This window comes from Callorhinus ursinus, unplaced genomic scaffold, assembly GCF_003265705.2.
Source record: "Callorhinus ursinus isolate GAN/ISIS: 27379988/994484 unplaced genomic scaffold, GSC_fseal_2.0 scaffold19, whole genome shotgun sequence".
NCBI lineage: Eukaryota > Metazoa > Chordata > Mammalia > Carnivora > Otariidae > Callorhinus > Callorhinus ursinus.
The window spans coordinates 223,097-250,226 of record NW_027397081.1 but is presented as its reverse complement, the minus strand read 5'-3'; the positions used below and the strand labels follow the sequence as shown (position 1 = coordinate 250,226).

The following is a 27,130-nucleotide window of genomic DNA, read 5'->3' as shown; positions in this document are numbered from 1 at the left end:
GCCACCCAGGTGCCCTGAAGGCACTTTCTATCTGACCTTGGCACTTTCTATCTAATGACCTTGTCATTTCTGAAAACGCCTCCCTCAGAGTTCACACCCTACCAGTACTAATACCTGAAGGGGTTTAGAGAAATACTGGTTAATCAGATTTCAACTCTCCTTTATGCTCGTGGAGACTCAGTTGAGAAAATACACAAAGGTGTGAGAGAGATTAAAGTATTTGTTTTAATTTTGGGAAAACACTGGATTAGAGATTGTGTCTTCAGAGCCCCTGTTAGCCTTCCTAAAACCTTCTCCCCACAAGTCTTGATTCTGGGACGACCAGTCTGATGGGGAGTGAGGCCAGCACATCAGACACACTTTCCAGAGACAGACAAGCCTGTGAACTGGCCTCTGAAAAGCTGGCCTGTTTATCACACAAGGGAAGTCGGAGCACCCTTTCTGGAAAGGAAGTAGATAGGAGAGAGCAAAGGGAGGGAGGGAGGGAGGGAGAGATGCTAAGACCTGAGCTTTGCATGCTCACTCGCTTCTCTGAGTTCCTCGTCAGATAGGCCTCTCTTCCTCTCTTAAGTGAAAGAGAAACATCACACAAGAGCAGCTCTAGTAGAAAGCTAACCCTGGCAGTTTGAGGACAGAGGAGTGGTTGCCTCGAACTGTCTCTGGCATCTACCACACTGTTTCTTCCTTCTGTATCTTTGTCCATGTTGTGATTTCTGCCTGAAACAGTTTTCTTGACTTCTTTCCTAGAACATCTACCACTTACCTCTGGTTGGGTTCCTCACTATCTGCTCCATAGCCATCCAACTCAGGGGCAGGGGTTCCTTGGGACCCCCAGCTAGCACAGTCTGTTGTATTATAAGTGCATGTTCTCTGGTCTGTATTCCTTACTGTTTTTCCATGCTTTCCTTTATATTGAAAGTTCAATCAAACTCACGTCGTTTATCATTGTACACCTAGTACCTACTGTAATGTGTGGTTGGCAATCAATGAACATTTATTGAAATGGAACCTGAAAATGGGATGTCATGCAATGATCATTGTCTTTTAGCATGGAGGTGACTTAAATTAATTTTCCTTATGATAAATGTTTTCTTTTATGGTGTTTGAGTTGTTCTAAGTTTGAATTCTTGATCTGCCTTAGAAGGAAATTTATAGTTTAAATGTATCTACGTATTAGGGCAGAGAAGACTGTTATGTGAATGATCGAAGGTCCTACTCACCACAAACTCCCCTGTACTTCCAAGCTTGCAGGCATGCCAAGTAGAAATAGAATAAAGACCAGCTCCCCTGCATCTTTTAAGTCTCTACAGATAGCATTAAAGATGCCATCACTTACCTCCCACGTGGTTTATTATCTTGGCTAGGGAGAGGGTAGTAGTTTTAGAAGCTTCTCATTGGTGCTTCTCACCCCAGAGGTCAAGAAACCAACCTGGGGTTTATGCCAATTGCTAAGAATGACTGTTTTAGTTATAAACTTTGTGACCAGGAAAGTGACCACCATATGGCCTTCTGATGATTTAATTCTTGATTTCTTTTGATGTGCAGATTGAGTATTACCCTTCCTGGCTGCCTACTTTGCCCACAGGAACACTGTGTTGTATTCGCCAAACCCATAATTCTCTGTAGCTCAGACACAACTGGATGACGTTTCTAACTTTGCCACGTGTTATGATAATTGAATCCACCTGTCTTGTGATTGTTACATGTCATCTGCCCACTGCTGTCTCGGTGTCTAACATCCCCATTGCGATCGCTGAACTCAGCCCCCCAAGGGCCTCTCCTGCTATCTCCTGCTATCAGCCTTGGTCTGTACAGAAGAGCCACTGCTGAAGTTCTTAGTGATGCTTTGGGAGACCGTGTGTTCTCTGGGCTGACAAATAAAGGTGTGGTGGGGTGTGGGGGAGCTGTGCCCCCAGCTGCTGCCCCATGCTGGCAGGGGTGGATGCAGCAGGTGAGCCATACACATCTGAGCTACAGCACGTAGACCAGCCTCCAGAGCCAAGGGAAGCTGCTGTCTCATGTCTGCTTTCAAGTCTCGTGCAGACTTTTCTTGCTGCCAACACTGACCTGGAACCTTGTAAAGAACAGAATTCTGGGCAACGTGGTCCAACTGGACACCACAAATTCACAACAGCTTCCATTACCTCTGAGTTAAAATATCTTATGTAAAGGAATTGTAATTTTCAGTAATAATAATATCCCACACCACGGTCAGTGTAACTGTATTGGATTCCCATCCAGACAGCTCCTGTGTCAGCCCTTCCAATCTTTTATTTACTTAAAAAACTCTCCCTTCATTTTCCTTCTAACTAGGAATTTAATCCCTGATTTCAGGGATTAAAGAGCCTAAGCAACCCTTGCTCACCTTTTTTTTTTTTTTTAAGATTTTATTTATTTGTCAGAGAGAGAGAACAAGCACAAGCAGGGGGGCAGGTCAGAGGCAGAGGGAGAAGCAGGCTCCCCGTGGAGCAGGGAGCCCGGTGCGGGGCTTGATCCCAGGACCCCTGGATCATGACCTGAGCCAAAGGCAGATTCTTCCCTGATGGAGTCCCCCAGGAACCCCTGTCCTCGCTCACATTATCTTCACCATCAGATGGGAACCCTGACCATACCTGTAGTTTCCATCACCTGATGAAACACAATGTTTAAGTAGAATATGATTACTTGGGTGCCTTTCCATGTCTCCAAAAAATACAAAGGATTGCATCTGGTCTGATAACTTTCTTAAGTCAGCATACAATGTCCTCCCCATTTCCTGGGCCACTGAAGCTGGTCCATTTTCATGTCAACCCCACCGCTGAGAAAACAGGATTGTGGAGGGAGATCGTGTGCTGTTCATGAGTTTGTAGGATTCTGCATGTACATGGTGAGTACCCAACCTCCCCAGGGAAGCCCTTCCAGTGCTTATATACAGGGGTTTTCTAGCACATACGACCCAGCCAGTCAGAAGATGCTAGCGTCCGTCTCTTTGTCTTGCGTACCAGGAGAGAACAAGGAATGTGACTAATGACAAGTACTGACCGAGGAATAGAATGTCTCAGATTTTCTCTCTCTCCCCACGTCTCTCTAATAAACACGAACATTGTGATAAGAACTGAAATAGCTTAGAATTTTCACAGAGATATTGGATATCTTAAAAATGCTACTAGTTCATTGTTTTAATACATTAAATTAAAATCCCTAAGCCAATGAATTGAGAGTGGTTGTGGGAGTTTTCAAAATTTTCTTTTAGATTAAAAAAATTAGCTGCCCAGAAGAAATCCTTAGGAGATGAATTTAATTAGCTTGGCTCATGCCAGGCAATTCCTTTCAACTTTCCTCGTAAATGACCCGGCTTGGCAGGACTGGACCCCCGTTGTGTGTGTGTTACAAGGCCCAGTGTCAGTGTATTTACCAGCCAGGTTGCTCTGCGATGAGTCCCACGTTTCAGTCCTGCAAGTGTCCTGCCTCTGTACCCGCTGCCCCAATTTCTGGAACCTTCTGCTGTAGAAGTCCTAGTGACAAGTGCTGGTCCCATGGGTCCCTTCATTCTGCCCTGTTCAGATGAATTTACTTCAGCCTGGGACCCTCTGTTCCATTTGCCTTGAATCCGCAAGGAGCAAGCCTGTCGCGTCTCCCTGCGTGTGGTCCTGGCATCCAGTTAAACCATTAGGATGTTTCGGGCTCCAATAAACAGAAACCAGAGTTTGAACTGGAGTAAACACAAGCATGAGTTAGCTCATAAAGGAAGTCAGGGAGGATAGCACACTGTGGGTTTCCTTAACATATCTGGTCCAAGACTCTTGCTCCTCGGACCTGCCTCCTTCCGCAGAGATTTTGCTCCCAGGTTGCAGTCAAGAGTGGATGGCAGGTGCAGCCACCATTTCCAGACACATCCATATCCCACAGATGAAGACCCCGGTGTCTTGTTTGTTCTAAAGAAAGAGGAAACTTCTTTCCCAAAGCATTTCCCACTGCTGCCCTCCCATCCGGCCGATTTCCTGTAACATGTCATCAGCCAGAACTGAGCCACATTCTCACTCCGTGGTGGTCATTGCAAGGATGGTGGCGGTGACCATTCACCAGGAGCCCCTTGAGGGCCAGATGACTGCCTCTGAACTGCATGCTGGTGTACGGGAGGGTGGACAGCTTAGCAACACTGGGTTTTATTAAGAAGGAAGAAGAGAGGATGGATGCTGGGGAGGCAAGCAGTGGTATCTGACGTGTCACCGTGCGCCATTTTGTCATAAGGAATGGAGCCTGGGCTTCGGAGTCAGGCAGATCTAGATTTAAGCCCAGAATAAACCTTGGTCCTTCCAGGTGACCTGGATCACATGACTTAATTTGTATGAGGCTTGGGGATTTTTTTGTTTGCTTTTTGTTTCCTTCTTTAAAGTGGTTATAACTATGTTTCAGGGTTATTGAAATTATTAAAGAAGAATGGCAACAAAAACGATAAAACAAAAAAGATTTATAGAACTTTGGTCTCAGTAGGTCCTCACTTTAGCTTTTATTCTTCAGTCCCTCAAACCTGTCAGCTCCCCATCCCTGGCAAAATCACTTCAATTTCCATACATTTCATTCACTGCTTTGTGGGCAAAGGTTTTACTTGAGAAACCCAATATCAAAGCTCTTCCAATCCCACTATGGAGCATCCACTTCATTTCCGTCTTCCTGGGTATAGAAGTGTTTACTGAGTTGGAACGTTAGCAAAATTTTTATTTATGAGATAAAACATTAATGGTTACATAACCTGCCTCGCACAAAGATGGTGCCATGTCGTTCTGACTGAGGAGACTGTAAATTATGCAGAAGGGTGACAGTCAGATACCCTAGACACAAAACACTTGCCAACTTGTCACAGAACCTGAGACAGATGAGCAGACACTCACCCCACGACCGTGGCCATCTCATCTGACCTAGTTTCGAGCAATGTTTTGACTGGAAGCTGGTCTCAGGCCAATAATACCCAAATTGCAAAGGAGTGGTGGCCATGCACTAGAGTCCCATTGCAATGCACACCGTAAGGGAAGCTAACCAGTGGTCCTCTCTACAGGATCTGGATTCAGTCTGCACAATTCAAGTCCATTAGGTGGTGATGAGTTATGAGGATAGATTTAGGGCAGGAAATCTACCCGAGATGAAGGCCTGTATCATTGTGTCAGTGAGCTCACTCCTTGTTCACTTAAAATTTTCTAGTAAACACATATTGAGAGAATTTCTTTGCCTCCTTTGTTAGGCTGGACTTTTGACCTTTGCACTTGAGGGCAGCCAAACACGGGGGAAAAGATCTGACTTTCCAGTTTGTCTGCTTCGGGGACGGTGAGGGTCTCTAAACCTTGAGGAGGAACATGTCCTCCCTCCGTGTCCTACGCGGGGCAGCCCCAGCAGAGGGGGAGCAGCTTCTCTGAGGGCTAGCAGGTCCCAGGCTTCCACATCCCCACTGCCAGCAGCCTGGCGGAGCTGGGAGCTTCCCCTCCAGGCTCATTTCTCCAGCCTTTGCTGTGCTGCTTCTCTCTGCTGGGCCCTTTTCAGACCAGCAACTCAGCTGGATCTCCCGGCTTCCTATGTCAGGTCCTCTTAATGATGATCGATTAATCCAAACCCAGCTCCCGGGCGCTGCCTTAATGTTGGCAGAGCACACAGCCATGCACGCAGAGACACCTGCCGCCATGCCCACTAGGCTCCCCTGAGGACAGGCCGACAACCCAACCCCGTTCCGGTGTCGCTACTGTCTTGATGGGGACATTGGACAGAGCTCCAATGCAGTAAACCACAGGAATGGTGGCAGATCCAGGTTTGAGTTCAAATTCTTCTATTGTATAGTATGTGATCCTGCACAGGTCATGCCCCTTCTGGAGGGCTAGACAGCCTCATCTGTAAAACACTGGTGAACGGATTTCCCTCACAACGTAGTCTAGATAGAGCCGGGGAAACATTTTCTCATTTCATCTTCAAAAGTGATATGCAACTAGAAGGTATAATATTTCTTGACTTAGAATAACATCTTCAGCAACCCCTGTTATCATCAGAGTATAGGGATGAATGCTAGAGAACGTGGGGACTCAGACTGCACCCTCCTCTGAGGACAAGGACCCTTACCTGAACCAGCTAAGATTTTATCTGCGTCAACACTCACCACAGGTAATCTATGAATGCACAGCGTGTGTAGAAGGAAATCGTTCTTCAAATGTGTGTTGTATTTTGTTAATGAATCAGCAATTCATGGTCTGGAGCCAAGATGTGTAAGGGGGAGAGCCTTCCCTGGATTGTGTCAGGAAAGACTGCTTTTTGTGGCCCACGAGGAAAATTGCCCCCCAAGGAGATGAAAGGGACACAGTGCTAAGCTAGTAGTAGATTTGCAGTGGATGCTGGCATTTCTGACTCATCAAAGAATACGTTTTTGAACCATGGATCCGACTCTTTGTGCCAGGGGAAGGCGGTAAGAATGCTGCTTGGGCATGCGATGTGGTACAGGCTCCAATGGGTGCTGGTAACAGCAATGCCGATGCGTGGCCAAGACCGTGAGGAGCCCAAGATGGGCCAGGAGCCAAGAAGAGTAAGGCGGGAGCTAGAAAGACAAGAAAGAGGCAGCAGGAGAGGGGCTAGTCCTGTATGAGGACCTCCACCCTCGCCATCCCAGGTCAGGAGACCCTGCCCAGGGGTAAATTGGCCACACTCAAGATCTGCTCCTGGAATGTCATGGGCTTCGAGCTGGATTCAGAGGAAAGGTTTAGATTGGGTAAAGAAGAGGCCGCAGATACCCGTGCCTCTGAGACCACGTGTTCAGAGAACAGGTGAGCTTCAAGTCTTGCCCGGACCACCCTGTGGTCCCGGTCAGTGGCTGCGGACCAGGCAGGAACCGTGGCTGTCCCATGGCCATCCCATGGCCATCCCGTGGCTGTCCTGTGGCCGTCCCGTGGCTGTCCCATGGCTCGGCTGCTCAGGGTCCTGCGACATTGATGAGGGGAATGATCGGTAAGGCCGGGTACAGCTCGATCTGAGGCCGAGGTCCTCTGGTGCTCCTGGAGCCCAGGAGTGCTGGGCTGGAGCCTGAAGGGCCTGGCTTCCCGCAAGCTCGCTGTGCTGTGGAGGGGCGGGGGGGGGGGAGGGTGGTGCTCAGTGCGGCTCAGGAAGAAACCCGCCCTCACCCGCAGGTAAAAAACTGAATGCTGGCCTCACCCCCGGGGGGTGTCAGGGGATCCAGGCCGAGGCTGGCCAGCCCGTTCCACACCTGTACGCCACACGGCTGTCTGCTGAACGCTGCACCCAAGCTGCTGGTTGGCACCCAATTACATTTTCTTGTCTCGCTCTCTGTCACCTTCCCCAGCCCCAGGCAGTGACCACGGTCCCGTCACCCTGTCCCTAGCACCAGGACACTGCCCCCAAATTACGTCAAGCCTGGAAATAAGCCCCACCCCCAAGCTAGCTTTAAAACAGAACCTCCCCAGACTCCTTCAAAGACTGCTCGCAACAGAAATCTGTATTTCTCTTCTAAAAAGATGAAGCCCTACCAGGCTTCTAGTGACACTTTCCTTTAAACCCAAAAATGTTTTGGTTTTTTTGTTTCTTTATATTAAGCAGATGCTACTGATAACTTCCTTCGAACTGTCCACACAAAAATAAAGAGCCATAGTTTCAAAACAAATAAATAAAGCCTGAGAGGGGGTCACTGCACATGGATTTGTGAGCATCTACCACGTGTCCAGCAGTGCAATGCAGACATGGCAGCCCCCTCCGAGGCCCAGGCGCCAACCCCTGATTAAAGCCGCGTGTGCGAAGAGCAGATGCGGGTGCCACCGGGTGTTCATCCCGTGACAGCGAGGCAGATACCTGCAGCCAGGGAGGCTTCACTGCACCGGGAGGCTCTCTGGAGGCATGTCAGAAAAGTCCCTGGGGCACCAGCAGTCCTGCCGTACAGGAGAGGAGCTCCTCCTCTGAACAATCATGCTGAGAACATAGTCTGAGATTGCCCCACCTCACAGACGTGTAAGTACACCATGCGGTGTAGTTAGTGACAGAGGGTCTCCGGGACTCAGTCACAGCACAGCGGCCCCCTCGTCCCCAGCCGCCATCCTTCTGTCTGAGTGCTCCAGGTCCCTCTAGCTGCACACAGTGTTCGTCCTTCCCTAACTGCAAATTTCACTGGCCTAACGCAGCATGCTGCAGGATTCGCTCTCTTTAGAGGCTGACTAGTATCCACTGTCTGTATGCAGATGTCACTTTGTCTTATGCCTCACCACCATGGGGTGTCTACACTGGTTCTGCACGTTGGCTGTTGTGAATAATGCCACAATGAACACGAGGGCATAGACAGCTCTTCACAACCCCGATTTCAGTTCTTTGGAATGAACACCCAGAAGTGGGACTTTGGGATCATACGGTACTTCTAGTTTTAATGTTTTGAGGAGGAGAAGGGCTTATCCTTTGGACAAAAGACGACAAGCTTATGACCCAGGAATTCAAAAGCCACTTCTACTTTATATGATGCTTCATAGTGCTTGAGTTTATTTCTGGACTGTCTATGAAGTTTCATCAATCTATTGAGATCCAGTAAGAAGAGACAGTGTAGCTTACTGGTTAAGGGCATGATCCTTGGAGCCAGACTGCCTGGATTTCAATCCTGCCTCTGTATTTAGGACTTGTGTGAATTAGAGCAAATATCTCAGCTTCTCTGTGGCTCAGCTTCCTTTACATAAATATAAGAGAAATATTAACAATAGTATGTACTTTATCACATAGCTGCGAGGACTACATAAATGAATATATGTAAAGCATACATATAAAACACAAATAAATTGTATATTAAACATCAGGTACTATTTTAAGTGTCGCTATTATTATTTACCTAACTTTTTGAGAATATTACACTCTTTAAATTGCTTTATTTTTATAAGAAAGCTAGATATATGGTAAAGCCAGTACCCCATTCTGTTCTCCTACAAAATTGATGTAGATGCAGATTTCTGCTTCTAGTCATGATGCAGTAACTGGGATTGACTTCTCTCTCCTGCCTTAAACAATTGAAACATATGAAACAATGGCTTTTAAGCATTTTTTAAAAGATTTATTTATTTATTTTAGAGAGAGAGAGAGTGCATGAGTGGGGGGAGAGGCAGAGGGAGATGGAGAATCTCCAGCAGACTCTGTGCTGAGCAGGGAGCCTGACACAGGCTTAATCCCATGACCCATGAGATCATGACCTGAGCCAAAATCAAGAGTCAGATGCTTAACTGACTGAGCCACCCAGATGCTCCTTAGCAACTTTAAAATATACAATATAAAAAATATATATACAATATAGTAGTGTTAACTATAGTCTCTACACTGTACATTACATCCCTAGAACTGATTTATATTATAACTGGAATTTTGTACCTTCTGACCACCTTTGTCCATTTCCTTCAACCCACAACCCACCCCCCACCACATCTGTCCTGTTTCTATGAGTTCAGATTTTTTAGATTCTACATATATGTGAGATCATATAGTATCTGTTTGACTTATTTCACTCAACATAACACCCTCAAGGGCCATCCTTGTTGTCACAAATGGCAGAATTTCCTCCATTTTTTATGGATGAATAACATTCAATTGTGTGTGTGTGTGTATCACATGTACACCACATCTTCTTTAGCCATTCATCCATCAGTGGACACAGATTGTTTCCATGTCTTGACTATCGTAAATAATGCTGCAATGAACATGGGAGTGCAGACATTTCTTTGAGAAAGTGATTTCATTTCCTTTGGCTATATTCCCAGAAGTGGGATTTGCTGGATCATGTTAGTTCTATTTCTAATTTTTGAGGAGCCTCCATACTGTTCTCTAGGGTGGCTGCACCCGTTTGCATTCCCACCAACAGCGCACGAAGGCTCCTTTTGCTCCACGTCCTCATCAACACTTATCTTGTCTTTTTGATTCTAGCCATTCTGACACACACAAGGTGATATCTCATCGTGGATTTGCATCTGCATTTTGATAGCTGGTATTTTAAAACCTTGAAACGGGCTATTTTAAAGCCACTTGGGGATGGGTATAGAGAAGGCAAGAAGTGCTAGGGATGAGCCAGGGACAGACCAGGATGTGGAGGCTGCATTGATGAGGAGAGTGTGCTATTATCACTGATGCAACACATCACCACAAAGTTAGTGGCTTAAAACAACATCAATTTATTCTCTCATAGTTATTGAGGTCCGAAGTCCAAAATAAAGAGCCAGGTAAAGACAGTGCTTTAAGAAGGGAGTCGTCGCTCTGCTAAATTCCACTCATTGGTCCCCAAAGGTGAGGATGAGAACTGACCATCAGGTTTGACCAAATGGAAACCATTGCTGATGCTGACAAGACCTTATTAGTGGAACAGATGGCAGATGAGAGCCTGATTGGAGAGGATGGAGGACCTGGAGGGATGACCCATACAGTCTCACAACATCTGAGCTTTACAAAAGCCTCATGTTGGAAGAACGCTCTACTATCGCTGTCTTGAAATTCTTAATAATTTTGAACACAAGGCCTCATGGTTCTATTTTGCTCTGACCCCAGCAAATAGTGTAGCTGGTTCTGCAACAGAAGAAGACGACTTGCAGACAAAGATCATGGACAACTCTCTCGAGGACTTTTATATAAATGATAGCAGAAAATTGGAGCCAGAGGAGAAAGGGGGGTCACGGGAGAGTTTTTAAATTTACGGTGGTTGCTTATAATGGTCTGGGTTGCGTCTGTGGCCCCAGAGAGTGGGGTTGACGGGGACACTTTCTCCCTGCTGTCCACATGTGGTTTCACGGGATCCCTGCACTGGAGGGCACACCTCTGTCTCCCTGGCTCACCTCCATCATTTTTCCAGTGGGCTGGTGGTTTCACGCAGGAAGGATCAAAATCTTACAGACTTGAACTACAATATATCTTCTTAGCCTACCAAACTCATGTCACTCTGAACCCTGGCATATGAGATTAATTTTCCATCTTTGTTCTTCACAGAGCTGAGTTCTTTTAGAAGCATTTGCAAATTGGTTTTATCATGATTTGTTCTAGCATTTTCCCAGGCATACCAGTTAACCTGAGTCAGAGCCAGAGTCATTCATTGCTCTCCTCAGCAAAGACACACTGTTGGCATCTGTCCGAGCTGCAGGCATTTCCCCATCGATAAAAGTCCCTGGAAAAGAATTTCACTGTGAAGGGCTGCTAAATACCCTTAACACATAACCATGCAAAGAGCCAAACATACCAACTCCCCCTCACCAGGTATGCACAATCTAATGTCTGCACCTCCATGGCCTGGGGAAGTCATCCGACCCTGGCCGTGATAGACGAGAGACTTCCAGAAATCCCTGACATGAATGCTGCTGAAACTATGAAGAGGAAGAGAAAAACTGTCAGTCTCTCGAAACATCTCTAATACTTATCTACAATCATTCAACTTGTTGGAGCAGATTATTTTGTGTCACAGTCTCAGTTTTGCAAAAGGGATAACAATTTCTCAACATACTCCACATAAGTAATTTCCATAAAATTTAGGTGCGATCTGAAATATGTGATTTTCCACTCATACAGGACGTCCTTTCCTTCCCCATTCACTGACAGCACTCACCGCAACATCTCCTCTTAGTACCTGCTCTGTAAGTGCAAGGTGGGAAGGGAACAAGGGAAGAAGGGTGAGACCAGGGACAGATGGGTGGAAGGACTGGTCTCAAGAAAGTGGAAACAGACTTCTCACTGACTTACTCGGTTTCCTCGCCAATTACAGATAGAAACACAAGGTCAGGAAATCCAACTCTTGCAGGCAAGGTGCTTACATTGCAGTTATGGAGAAGACAAGTGAACAGGAAGTTACAATATGTCATGGGAGATGAGTCTTTGGGACCCTTCCTTTCCTTACCAGGTTTTTTAAAAAAATCTTGAGTCTTCTTGTGCTCAGACTTCTCTTCTTAGTTAAATCTCACCCACCTTCCATCCTTCCCACTCTTCTATCAACACTCACCTAATTCCATCTTGTTTTTCAGTCTGTTCTTTATTCTGAGTTGATTAAAAAAAACCCCACTCCTAATACGTTAGTAAGCAGAGAGGTTGTCTTTTCCTAGACAGCATTATTCAATTTTTTAAGTGTAGTTATAAGTCTTAAAAGGTGTTCATTTAAAAGTAAACTTTAGCTGTGCTGGTGAACATGTAGAGATTTAGGAGGAGACCCTCGCCTGGGGAGGGCATAGAAGCTCTGTGCCTTGGAGCTATGCATCTGTCTGTTCTGAGTTACATCTTCTTTGCCCTAAACCAGTGACCTGAAATATGGTGACACACACCTTTCTGCAGGAGAACTTCTTCATGATGAAAAGAAAAACCCAAGGTCGAGTACATTACAGATGGGAAGATGGTGCCAGTTGAGATAACCATCGGTTTGTTAAAGAGGTAAATGGATCAGACAGTGGCTGCCAATGCTCAGAAGAAAAAAATCTTGATTGATGGGTTCCAAGAAATCAAGACAACCTTCAAGGTTGGAACAAGACCATGGATGGGAAGGCAGGTGTGTCTTTGGTTCCGCTTTTTTACTGTAATGATGAGATCTGTACTGAACGATGTCTTGAGAGGAGAAAGAGTAGTTGGTAGAAGTGATGACAACAGAGAGAGCGTGGAAAAGGGAATTTGGACCTATCTTCAGTCAACAAAGCCAGTTATTGACTTATATGAAGAAACGGGGCAAGTCAAGAAAATAGATGCCTCTAAGTCTGTTGATGACGTTTTTGATGAAATTGTGAAGACTTTGACAAAGAAGGCTAACTCTACACCTGAAAGCATCCTTGAAATCATGCTTGAATATTGCTTTGATAGCTGCTATTACAACCCCCCTTTTAAGGCAATTTAATCTTTCATCATTACATCTCAATGGCTGGAAACTATGTAGTAAAACAAATTAAATTTTTAATCTTCAATTTTTTTGGTTATAGGAATAGACCGTGAATTTGGGTCTAACTTCATCTTAGCTGTGGTGCTCAGGAAACAAAGAATGATATCAGCTAGCTCTTTGTCTCGACTCAGAAAGCATATGCCTTTTTTGTAGTTTGTGTCTTCTGTGAGCAAAACTGTATAGTGTGTGTGTATATATCCCTTTAATAATTACATGTTAGAATTTGGGATTCCCCACTTTCTCGTTTTCTCACAGGTTTTAAATTTCCAACCTGTTAAGTGAATTTGTGGACCAAATTCTGAAGGAACTTCTTGTGTATTCAGTTCCTCCAAAATGTGTTTGGTAAACAAACTCATAAAATGAATTCCTAGAAGTGTTTTAGTATTTATCAAATAACTGACCTATACCTACATACCTATACCTATAGAAAGGTAAGAAAACTCAGGCTTTGTTTTATGACAACTTATACAAAGTTGTGTGACAGGGCATCTTCTGTGCTTCCTGGGGTTGAGAGGGGGTCCCTGGGGGTTCAGAGCCTGGAGGAACTGTCAGTTGTATTCTGACATAAAGCTGAGGGTAAGAGGCAAGGATCACACAATGACATGCACTCCTGTGCTCTATTCTGTAGTGTTATTGATGATTAAGCCTTTCTTGACAAAATTCCTAGCACTGGAATCTTGAAATGCATGTACTAGGTTTATGGTAAAATGATTTGATTAGCATTTTAGTAACACTTCATGCAAGGTTTTTTTTTGTTTTTTAGACTAAATGTGAGGTTGGTATGAAGTAAAAACATCTAATGGTTAAAAATAATAATAAATAAATAGAAGTAAACTTTAAGAGTGACATCTGCAGTCATTTTGCTAGGCAAATGTGGCATCCTAAAGAGCATCCTAGTCATGGAGGGCCAGGTGATATGCAACTTAAAGGAGGGCATATGCAACTTAAAGTAGTTCCTTAATTTGTGTAAGATTTTGAAGTTTCAAGAGTGCTTTCAGATATATTTTATCACTTAATATTCACATCAAGCTTATAGAAAACTTTAATTATTTTCATTTTACAGATGAGGAAAGAGAGGACCAGGCCAGAGTCATACAGCCAGTAAACAATAGAATCTCAATGGTATGGGGTGCCTGGGTGGCTCAGTAGGTTGAGTGTCTGCCTTCGGCTCAGGTCATGATCCCAGGGTCCTGGGATCGAGTCCCACATCAGGCTCCCTGCTCAGTGGGGAGTCTGCTTCTCCCTCTGTTGCTCCCCCTGTTTATGTTCTCTCTTTCTATCAAATAGATAAATCAAAAATTTTTTTAAAGAATCTCAGTGGTAAACTATTTGTGGTTTTCAAACCCAGGGCTTTTCTGAAGACTTTTTTGCTGCCTTTCCAATTCTGAAAGCCAAGTTTCTGAAGGTGTTCAGCCATGTATTTGATTTGTGAGAAAAAAAAAGAACTAAGGAGGGAAGGAAGGAGGGGAGGGAGGGAGAAGAGAAAGGAAGAAAGGTAACAGAGTGTAGGCGTAGCAATGAGGGTACAGGCGGGAGCCCAACAAGGAGACCCAGGATGCGATACACTGGGGGTGGTACCCCAGGAGCTGTAAGTCCCTTTCATAGACTCTCCCTTTATTGTCCTTCCCAACAGCAAGTCAAAAGTAAGAGAATCCAGGAAATTAATAAGGATGGTTAAGCAAAGAATTTCCTTTGTCCTCCTGAAGCTTGAATTAACACAGCTGGAGAGGCAGGTGTCTGTGGTTTCCTGAGTCCCTCCAGAGCCGCTTGGCAGACCCAACAGGTGATTGACGCATAGTGTCCACACCACAGATGCACTCTGTGCTGGGATGGCCTTTGATCTAGGCAGAATAGTGTTATAGCTCTGACAGACAAACAAAGTATGTTTAATATATTATTCATATCTATAAAAAGAATAGATCAGAAGTAGAGTAACTTGGTGATCTGGGTACTAATCCATAAGAAAGCTATTTTTGATCAAACCACCCAGTGCTAGTATCTCTTTCTTCTTTTCCATATTAATTACTGAATCTACATTATGGACTTCAGCATTTTGCTTGTAGTTTCTTGTGTTAATCTTGTTTCCCTTCTAGATATTTATCTTGTTATCAATGATATATCAAATGCTTTTTTAATGAATGCCTGATAATGTCTAGCCAAGTATCACATAAACTAACGTAGAAGGACCCATTTTACTTAAAATGGATTGTAAATTTTATCAAAAGGATAACTTCCTTTAAGAAAAAAATCAAATAAAATCTCATATTTTGTTCTTTTTCTTATATAAGGAGTTGATTTCTTTTTTTCCCTTTAAAGTTTTTTATTGTTATGTTAATCACCATACATTACATCATTAGTTTTTGATGTAGTGTTCCATGATTCATTGTTTGTGCATAACACCCAGTGCTCCACGCAGAACATGCCCTATAAGGAGTTGATTTCAAATAAAGCTGTTCACAAGAGTTGTCTTGAACCACTTGATCTTATTCATAAAACACCGTACACAGTGAAAGTTCTTTAAACTAATATTACTATTCCGAATAATTTAAAAAGTAGAAAAGGTGATAGTCTTAGTTGATTTTCCCTATTATTCTTTAATAAAAATATTGATAATTTAAATCTACTTAAGTCCATTTTCCATTTTCTTGAATTTCCATCAGTATATTTTGTTGAAACATGTTTTGGTATGGTCAGCATTGCTGTCAAACCAAGAAACTTCAGCAAAATGGTCTTTTCCTCCCAAATGGTATATTCTCTTCCAAATAAGTTACAACCTGTAGAATAGTTATTTGTGACTTGAATGGCCCTATTTCCTCTTAAAATGAGGGAATCTGATTGATCATATTTAATCATGTTGCTGATATATTGAATGTATGGGGAAAGTCCATTTAGGGAAGTAATACTCCTCTGTTTGAACATTTACATCTTTCATATATCTGTATGAAAATAGAGGCTTAAAACTAAATTTACCAACTTAGATTTAAGTCTAAATCCAAGTTGATAAATACATAAATATTTCAAGTAGTAACTTGGAATCGCTGAAGGGAGCAGTTGGGTTTGTCCAAAAAACATCTGAAATCACTGACTCGGTTATTTATTTTTTCACTGTTGTCTTGTCAAATAACTATTTAGCACTGCTTTGTTTTTGAGATGTTTTGTTTTTACGTCCTACGAGAAAGAAAGTGATGCTCTGTGCACCTAATAGATCACAGAAGCATAAAATGTAAACATCCCAGCATTTGTCCGTTTTAGGCAGTGCATCTTTCTCAGGCTATTTTATCTTGTGAGTCAAATGGCATGTTCATTTTAAACCAGTAAGACTTCTACACTAGGAAGAAAAACTAGATCATAAATTTAAAAATTATTAGCTACTAGAACAGTTTTAAATCAAACTTCTGATCAGTGTTTGTTTGGTGGACCGAGAGGTGAGAGCTGTGGGCGTCCACCCCAGGTTTCCGTGACATGGCCTGGCTCCCCGATTTCACTAAGATGGGAAGCCCCTTCCTAGGCCGAAGACCATGACATCCCATTCCCACCCTTCATCCCTTGTCTTGTCCTTGATGTGAGCAGTCCAACATGCTTTCTTTCCCTTCCTTCCTTCCTTCCTTCCTTCCTTCCTTCCTTCCTTCCTTCCTTCCTTCCTTCCTTCCCTTTCTTTCTTAAAAGGCAGCCGCCACATGCAGCACCTCATTTGGGTGTATCTGGAGTCTTGGAAGCTTGACTACCCTCCATTCTCCTACAAATGGACCTTGAGAGCTTGTTTGGAGGTTCTAGCAGGCAAGCGCAGCTACTCACATACCCTTGACCAAAGAACAGTCCTCCTTTATTGGGGAAGGTTGTCCTCTTCGACTGAGCACACAGTTTCAGGAGGGACACACATGGAGTGGTGAGGGAGGAAGAGGACACCCGCCTAGCCAGCTAGATGAGCCGAATCCACCCTGGCGATCAATGGGATGACAGATGTCGCAGCCAGATCGCCCTCACATCCTCCAAAATGCTTTCAAGACAGCCCTCTTAAATCCAACCCAAACCACCCAGATTACATAAAGATATCCTAAGCAAACACGACTTGGAGGTTATAGCAAAGACACAATCTTACTTGTGTCTCTCACTATTTAATCTGTTGAGTAAACAGCAGGGTGAATTGTGTCCTTGTGTTTGGTTAAGATCTTTGTCTCAGGTAGACCTAATATTGTTCTGGAATCTTGAGGCAGTGTCAGGAACCCTGGTGAGTCCACGGGTCAGGAAACTGCGTGTTGGGCTCTGGAACCTCACTTGGGTGTCCTTCTGGAAAGCTTGACATCAAACCTTCACTGCTTTCCTGCAGCTGTCAGGATTGATAAAGCCCACAAATATAGCAGGTGGGTAATGACACTAGAGTCTCAGCTTCCGGTGCCTTGTGAATCTGGTTTGACTTAGAGGTGCCCTCTGTTCTTTGACTCACCCTTGAACCCCGCCGCTCCCCAGTCCGGATTCCCTGAACACCATCCTACTTCTCACTGTGGTGCAGGATAGTTATCAGTTGTGTTCTCTGGATTGCCAAAACGATCAGCTCAAATGTTATTCCAGTCTTTCATTTAAAAATTGCTTATTTTAATTTTCAGATTCTATATATTCTACTTTGTCAGCATTTAAAAGATCAAAGGTGCACATGACAGAAACTATGTCTTCAGATTCCTACAACATAGCTCATTTAGTCAACAGAACTTTATCACATGCTTTATTGAAGAGTGATATATTTATATGTGAGAAAATGAAAAAAATAAGGACACAAGATATGACAAATATAAGAGATAAAATAATGGTACAAATGACAGCAGTGTACAGAAAGGAGAGAGAAGAGCACAGTGTCATGGAAAGAGCCCGTGTCAGGTCTGAAAGTGTGATCTGCATGGAACCAGCACTCAGCACCACCTGGGAGCTTGCTAGAAGATGAAGACTCTCCGGATCCACCCCACCCAACTTGGGATCTGTATTTTAAAACTCTTTGATGAAGCTTTGAGAAACACTGCTCAAGAACACTCAGATTAGGATGTGCTATTCATTTGTTACTTACATATTTAGCCCGTGAGACATTGTCTCCCAAACTGTGAAGCTCTGAGCTCTCCAAGCCCTTCCTGTGTTTCTTATTATATTAAGCAGAATGATCATGAGCATGGACATAGTAAGGAGGCTGGTAGTGATGCAGGGGTGCCTTTCTTGAATTTTGTTTACACTCTACTTTGCCTTTACACTGGTTTTATTTATGTGTGTGTGCACGTGTGCATGCATGCACACACACACACACAGATATGTTGAGGGGCCCTTTGGCCCACTGCTAAAAGCAATAGTATAGACTTTCTACAATGCGTCATGCTTTGTGTTAGATGCAATGATGGATAGCTCGGTCTCTTCCCTCAGAATCTCCATGGAATAAATGTGCAGAAAAGATCTACCAGAAGTATAAGTAAATGAATAATGCAGTATTAGAGGACACTCTCAAAACAATAAACAAGAAGACATAAAAAACACTCCATGATCTTGTATTTTAAAGCTAACTCTTTTGGAATATCTTATTTACAATAAAATGCACTCATTAAAAACAAAACACTTGGAGAAACCACCTATGAGTGTATGACCATGAACGCCCTTGATGGAATGATTAATGTCAACTGCACAAGATCATAATGAGTTTCAAATTTAAGATAATGGATGAGAAACTCCTCTACAAGTGACCAAATAATCTACAGATCAGAGTATCTGTATTGTCAGTAATATTTTTCATGGAAAGTATATAACTTTCCGGATAATCTGTGGAATAAGCATGCAACCTGACTACCTCTTTGGTCCCCAGCAGCCACTGAGCCAACTTCTCTTTCTCTCACATAAGGATGCTGTCCTTCACCTACATTCCTGAATTCTTTTTCTGAGGTGTTTTCAGATTTGTTTTTGTTTTCCACTTTAGGATTCTTGAGCCATTCTACTTCTCCTAGAAGACTCAGCATGATCTTTTTTTTAAAGTCTTTATAAATTAAGACGTAACAATGAACTATTACCTTTTTTTAATATTTTATTTATGTATTTGAGAGAGTGAATGAGAGAGAGAGAGCAGAAGCCAGGAGAGAGGGAGAGGGACACACAGACTCCCCGCTGAGCAGGGAGCCCGATGTGGGACTTGATCCCAGGACCCTGAGATCATGACCTGAGCCGAAGGCAGATGCTTCACCGACTGAGCCCTCCCCCAAGTGCCCCCAACAATGAACTATTATTATGAATATAAATAATTATTTAACATAAAGCATCATACTCAAAAGTGATCAGAGTCCCGAGCTCAGGAAAGAGGCATAACATGGCACAAAATACATTGTATGTTACCACTTGTCAGACACTCAGAAGCATGTGGGAATTTAATTTTTGTAATGCTAATCTTATACCCTACCACATGTTGGTACAAGGCAAATGGCACAATGCTTCCCCTCACTTCCCACTACATAATTTCCTTCAAAGATACAAATGTGAACGGCCCAATAGCACCACTGACAAACAAGCATGGTGGTGAACCTAGAATTACCAGAATATGGAGGAATTTCCCACCAACCACCAGGCTTACGGAACCAACTTCAGACCTACAGTTGCTGGCCAATGTGTTTTTCCATTCAAACACGAACCATATGGAATATTTAAGGATCAGCATGTCAATTTTTCCAGTTATTTGTTGCTTACGGTGGGGTGGGGCATGGAGGAAGAAGCAAAGATGGGTGTGTGTCATATCTGAGGCAAGCTTGTAGTTTTAACATTCCTAGTTGGAAAAATACTTTAAACCTAGGTAATTAAGCTGCATGTCGAAAGATTTTAGTTGGACTGATAACTAGCTGTTCGTATATTTTGTCTCTGGTTGGGACCTGGGGGATGTGGGTAATTACCATACTTAGAACTTCTAGTTTTTAAAACTTAAAAAAAAATTAAATACCAACACTCATCAGCCTCATCTCCCCAAACGTAACTTGTGGGAAAACAGTGGCTTATAAGTTGCTTTACTACGTAGAATTTATTCCCTTTTGAACTCAAAAGGAAGTAAAAGCATCTCCTGACTCTCGATGACATTTGTGTTTTGTTATGACACCGACAGCAATCACATTTGAGTTAATGTAACGCATGTGATTGGGGTGACATTGTTAAGAGCTCTCTATGTTTACTGGGTCATCTGCAATTTTTTCAACACCATTGAGTGTTATGTGAGAGATAGTGAATTGGATTTCTCATTTTTGGAAAATCAAAAGAATAGTCAATGTTTTGTTTTCCTTAAGAGAAGTGCTTATTTAATCTGAGTGTTATACAGTGACTTTCATAATTGTTCCAAGATTTTTCTCTCCTTGGAACCTGACATTTCACAACTATGCTAATTAATAATAATGTTCTGCACTTCCATGACACCATTTTGTCTGAAAATCTCAGTGTTTACTTATCTTCCTCATGTCTTCAGGGAGATGTGAATCTGTGGGGTTTTTTTTCCTTTTTAAGTATAAAAAGTGCCTTAATTCAAAATGCCCAGTTTTTCGTCCAGCATTGCTTTTGTGCAAAAGAAAGGAGGGTCTCGGTCCACTGTTCTCGAAACCGCACGGCCCTTACGACCTTCCTTCTTGCACTTGGTGAAGGCCTTAGTGAGTTTGCGGAAGCATTGCACAGACTTTGTGGGGACAAAGATCACACTTTCACTTTTTAATGTTTATTTAATATTTGTCACATTATAGGTGAAACTAAGGAACTGTGAACTCCATACACATACATCCTGTAAGATAATGAAATGATAAACTTGTAGGCTAAGGCAAACTACTGCCATGGAAACTTCTGAGAACCACAGATTAAGTCTAGATTCCTTGCATTCGCAGTTTGCTGCTGCTCCCACACACGCACGCGTTCATACTCTCGTAGTCTCTGGAGGTCTGAGGTCTGGGCACAGCCCTACTAGGTTCTCTGCTCTCAAACTGCTGTAAGCACAGTGTGGGCTGAGTGCTGTTAACATCTGGGGGCTCCCTGGGTAAGAATTCACTTCTGAGCTGACTCAGGTTGGCAGCAGGATATGTTTCCCTTTGGTTGCAGAACTGAGGACGCTAGTTCGCTGCCGGCTGTTGGATGCAGACCACTTTCAGATCCTAGACACCACCCTGAGCTCCTTGCAGGTGGGACTTCCAACATGGCCACTTGTGCAAGGGTAGCGAGGGTGACAGTGTGCAGAGTGACTGCTCGTAAGATGTAGCATAAACACAGAAATGCATCCCTTCACCTCTTCCGTTCTCTGCACTGGCCACACAGTCAAGGGAAGACGACTGTATCCGGCCATGAGCCCTAGGAGGTGGGGGTTATAGGTCCACCCTTACCCCGTCTGTATTGACTGACATTAGGGAAAGCTGTACATAATGGAAAAACTAGGTTGACAGTGACTAAAGCAAAACAGACATTATTTCTTTCTCGTGCAAACATAGAAAGTAAATTCAGAGCAAGGCATGTCATGACTGGGATGGTACTCTCCCTGTTCATCTGGGCCCGTACTCTGTTTGTTCTACACGATTTCTAGTATGCTTTCTGGTTACAGCTTCTAGTCTGAAGGTCACTTCATGGCCCAAGATGGGTGTTAACAGTTACAGCCATTACCAACATAAAGAAGGAAAAGGAGGAAAAAAGTTCAAGCCCCCAGCCTTCCGGGTTCTGCTGCAGAACAGTGCCCCATTTGGACGCGTCTTCTGTATGGCTGAGGGTTACAGAGAGCTTCCTTCCACACAGCTGAGAGGGGGCTGAGAAAGCTAGTTCTTACCCTGAGCTATTGTTGCCCAAATAAAAGAGCGGTTCTCTTACTGAGGAAGGAAGAAAGCCATCAGGCAGTAACCTGCTGTTTCTGCCAAGCTGGTATGGGGAGCTCCTCACAAGCCTAACCCTAACCCTAACCCTCCTATGGAGACTGTGCACCAAGGCCTGCCTCCAACCACCCCAAACCCGAGAGGCAGCTGCACTGTGGAAAGCTCCCTAAGCTGACTTTCCCATTCTTGCCAGGGTCCCCACATTGGTAACATGTGCACTGAATCAATCAGCAGTCCTCGGGCCTTGTTTTGACAGATTCCACCCTTCATCTGCACCCGTCAGTTCCCAAAACCCTTGGGTCAGAGTCCTGGCCCCACGCCTATCTCCCTCCTGCTTGGTGATTTACTGCCTCCTGTGCTGGAATGTTCCATTTCTGGACATGGATCTCTCCCTTCTGCATCTCTCAGGCCAGGTCCTTGTCTGGGCAGACCCCATTCTCTGTCCCTGTGCTCTTGGTCACCGTGGCTGGGACAGACCCCAAGGCCTGCCACAACTCACTGGATCCAGTTCATGTTCTGTGTCCCACACACTCAGGCTGGTGCTCTTACTGCGGTTCCCCGGGACCATCCAGAGGGCGAACAACTGGCCATGCTAGTTAGTACAGGTGTGTAAGAGGCACTCGGTTAGTACCTGAGCTGGGGATAAAGCATTTTAGGATAAGATTCTTGGATCTTACTGATGCCACCCTCCCCCACGTACTCAGGTTATATGCTTTTTTCTTCTCAGAGAATGTTCTAGTACAAGTCTAAGACCGGTTAGGTCTCAGGCAGTGGGACCTAACTTTGTCAGTGCCAAAAACAATTTGGGTGGAAAACTTCATCAGTGGTGAAATATCTGGGGGGGCTATTTAGGACTTTGAGCCCCCAGGGACATGGCAGTTGAGGATGGGGCTGTCAGGGGGAAGGGAAGGGAGACAGAACTCTGCTGAACTGCCTGGGGGTCCCTGCCACCGTGTTTTTATTTGTGGTTATTGCCTGAAACACTTCCTCCTCACATTACCACCACTGTTGTTGGAGATCCTACAAAGGTTTTGCTTCCCTGAAATGACACTTCTCTGTTAGATGATTTCCTTGGCCTCTCCCACCCTTCAAGTCAGCTCTCTGCCCTAAGGTCTGACCTTCATCAACCCCATAAGCTCCTAGGATGAAGTTACAGATGTATTGGCCAATAGTCTTACCCTCTCTGCTCAAAACAAGACATCACTGTCTCTGTTTCCGTCCACACTACAAATGTTTATGAAACCTTTCTTTATGCAAGACACTGTTCTTGGTATTTGGGATAGAGGGATGAACAAAAGAATGTCCTTATTCTCATGTCATTTATAATCTATAAAAAAATCACAGCTGATGAGCAAGTAAATGAATGAGTAAACATAAAAACATAAAGTAATGATAAATGCACGGTAGGGAATTAAAACAAGCTATTGTATTAATGAGTAACTTAGGTTTAAGTAATTAAAAAAGGCCTCTGAAGAATTAAAATACATGCTGAGAATTATTTCCAATAGACAAGATATGGAAGCAACCTAAGTGTCTGTTGACAGATGGATGGATAAGGAAAATATGGTACATGCACAATGGAATATTATTCAGGCTTCAACAAGCAGAAAATCCTGCTGATTGTGACAACATGGATGAAGCTGGAGAGCATTATGCTCAGTGAAATAAGCCAGACACAGAGAGAGAAATACTGTATGGAATCACTTACATGTGGAAAACAAAAAATCAAAGACATAGAAACACAGAATTAGAATGGTGGTTACTAGGGGCTAGGGGAAGGGTGGAAATAGGGAGAGATTGGTCAAAGGGTACAACCTCAGTTAAAAGGAACTAATGTACAGCACAATGACCACAGCTAACAATACTGTATTGTATACTTGAAATTTGCTGAGAGAGTAAATCTTAAGCATTCTTACAAAATGCTGGAGGGAGACCTGTGTAAGGGGATGGGTGTGTGAATTAGCGACACTGTGGGTATGTATATCAAAATTTTAAACATCCTTTAAATATACTGCAATTTTGTCAAGTATATCTCAATAAAAAATAAAAATAAAATAAAAAAATTTTAAATATGTATGCTGGGATCTTAAAAAATACTTACACTAGAGGGTTGATAACATGCTGTTTAGTGCATCCATTCAAGATGCTGCCACTAACATTGAGGACGGTGCGTATTTGCGTACGGGGCTGCACGTGTGTTTGAGCATGCGCATGGGTTCGCACAGCGGAACGTGTATGACGACGATCTCAGGGCGGTGAGCGGAAGGGCCATCTTCAAAAATTTGCTCTTTACATTGTTTTCTGAATTTTTTTTTTTTTTTTTTTTTTTTTGCAGTGTGTAAGATTTTATCCTATAGTGAGACGAGAAAGACAACAGAAGTACTTGATAAAATAGAGACAGAGGAGTCCAGACAGGCTGCCTCTAAGCATTTCCTTCCGGCGGAGAGGGTGATGGCCTGCGGCCTCACTTGGAGGAGCTGCTCTCCGAACTCACCGTCTCCCTGGCGGCCGGAGTGCGCACCACCTGAGACGAGATTTACTGGAGGTCTGTCCGAGCAAGGCGGGAGCCCTGTGTAGCTGCTCACAGTCGCGGGGGGACGAGACTTCAGAGGCGAGAACACCGAAGCAGGCCCCGGGGGACGTCTGCTGGCTGCTGAGCTACCAACCCTTGGCCCGGTTACCCCTCCATCGGCTGCGCTGTGCGCCGCGCGCGGATCGTCCGCGGTCAGGGGCGCAGCAGCAGCTCACGTGCAGAGGCCCTTACAGCCTCCGGAGTGGGTGAGGAAGTGCGAGAGAACAGAATTCTTACGTGGGGCTGGGCTCTTTCTGACGGACACACACGTAATGGTAAGTGTGCTCAACTGACTGAACACGGACCACGAAGGCATAATGCTCCAGACTGATTCTGAAAGAGGGAATCAGACCAATTACTATGGAGGTACATCGATCCTATTTTTCCATTTTATTATACTCCTGGATGACATTCCGTCCAGAAGTGCAGTCAGTATGCACTGAACTACACTGATGTTGCAATAAAATTTCAGTTTATGACTCTTCAATAAATACATACATTCGTTTCTATATATGCTACAATCTATTTACTGCTAGAATTGAATCCAACCCCCAGTAAGAATGCCCCTTAGCAATCGCCTCCTCATTCTGTTTCCAGTAGCAGCAGAGAAGCTTATCTCAAGATTCTGAGAGTGACAGAGAGCAGACAGAGGCTGCCAATGACATCCCCTTAAAGGAGGAAAGCCTCCCTGGATGGGATGCGCTTCGTGTGGCTTGCTCTCGGAGGTAACTCCCTATCCAGTCTGAAAGGCCAGAGCAGCTGAAAATAAGCAGAAGGCTATTGTGCTATTGACTTGAGATATCCGAGGACAGAGTTGAGCTGGAAATTGAGCTGAGAAATTCTGGCAAGAAAGAAGCCCCGGAAAGAAGAGTCTCAAAATCTGCATATAAATTCCCCTCAAGTGCTTGGCTAACCCCTGATGTGCATCTACATGAAAGCAACAGCTGAGAGGTTGAGAGAAATTTCCACTGCTGCTCTTCACAAGGGAGACAGAGTTTTGAATTTGAGTCTGGCCATGTTGGAGGGCTTGGTATACTCAAGCTATTCATGGAAACCCCACAAGGGTTCCTGCGGTGGGAGTAAAGACTGTGTCCCCAGATCTTTTAAAGGGCCCTAGGTCTAAGCATAAACCATGAGACCTAATCCAAAAAGTATAAAACCAAGCTGCTATGGGTTCAATGTGATCAGCCAAGAATTTAACTGCCTGCTAGAACAAAACTGAAGGGACTTGTTTGGACAAAAGAAAGGTTCCCTACATGAAAAATCATACCTGCAGGGGGGAACAAAAATACTAGAAACTTTAAATATGCAAGTAAACATAATAGAAATGGATTTTTCTCCTGATCTTTGTAAAATACATACAATCAAGTAAAATAAAACAAAATTTATAACATATGCAGATACAAAACATGAAAACAGTAACACAAAAGAGGGACTAAGTAGAATTATAATGTTGCAAGATTCTTCCAGTCTTATAAAAGGCAGTAGAATTTTAATTCTGTGTCAAATGTGACAAGTTAAAGGTACATGGTATAATTCTTAGAGCTGCAATTTAAAAAGGAAAGGTATACACAAATAGAAGGAATTAAAATACAATAATATAGTTGCTAAATTAATGCTAAATAAAGGCGACGGGAGAGAAATCAGAGAGACAAACAGAGATCAAATTGTGAAATGACAGACTTAAGTGTAGCCATATAAATAATTATATGTAAATGAACTAAGCACTCCAATTAAAAGGTAGAGATTATCAGATTGCTTTTTATAAAAAAATAATGTCTGAGCTGTGGTGTATAAGAAATACACTATCAGGGGGCGGAGCAAGATGGCGGAGGAGTAGGAGACGTAGATTTCGTCTGGTCTCAGGAATTCAGCTGAATAGGGATCAAACCATTCTGAACACCTACGAACTCAACAGGAGATCGAACAGGAGAGTAGCAACAACTCTCTGAACAGAGAAGCGACCACTTACTGGAAGGTAGGGCGTGCGGAGAAGTGAATCCGAGGCGATATTCGGGAGGATAGATGGCGGGGGAGGGGCCTCCACCGGCCGCTTCTGGCAAGTGATAGAGCCGCGGAGCACAAAATCGGACCTTTTAGAAGTCGGCTCGGCGGAGGGACGTCGCTGCAGTGGCTAAGCGGGGGTTGGAATCCTCCCGGGACAGTGTGGTCTCAGGACCCTTGGGGTCACGGAGAGACCGGGGGTGCCTGAGTGCGCCAGAGCTCCCAGGTATCAGAGTGGGGAAGCCGGCTGCAGAAACGGAGCAGAGTCGCGGGCTCTCAGCTCGGGGTTGCCATAAACTGTGATCTGCGGCCCAGTCGGGGCACGGCTCCCCCAGCAGGGACCCAACAAGCAGCAGATCCAGGGAGACTCCCCTTCCTTCCCAGGGAGGAGCGGTGCGGGAACGCACTGCAGGGATCTGCTGGGTTTGGAGACTCCGTGCGGGGTCGGGTGCCAGAGACAGCAACGCTCAATCACAGGCCGGGTGAGCACGGAGTGCGGCCGGAGACCGGGGACACGGGAGTGACTGCTTTTCTCTGGGGACACACTGAGGAGCGGGACCCCGAGTTCTCAGCTCCTCCGGGTGGAGATTGGGAGGCCACCATTTTCACCCTGGTCCTCCAAAGCTGTACCGAGAGCTTGCAGGGAACACAAGCTCCTGAGAACAAACCGGAGCAGCTTCCTTAGCCCGGACCGACAAGGGCGGGGCAATTCCGCCTCCGGCAAAGACATTTGGAAACCACAGCAACAGGCCCCTCCCCCAGAAGATCAGCACAAACAGCCAGCAAGCCAAGACCAAGTTGATCGATCAAGGAGAATGGGAGAACTCCAGCGCTAGGGGAATACTG

At 44.3% G+C, this 27,130-nt stretch overlaps 1 pseudogene; it reads left to right on the top strand.

Annotated features, from left to right (window-relative positions):
• The first annotated feature begins 6,594 nt into the window (after positions 1-6,594).
• LOC112840224 (UMP-CMP kinase-like) lies at positions 6,595-12,832 on the top strand (annotated as a pseudogene).
• Positions 12,833-27,130: the final 14,298 nt, after the last annotated feature.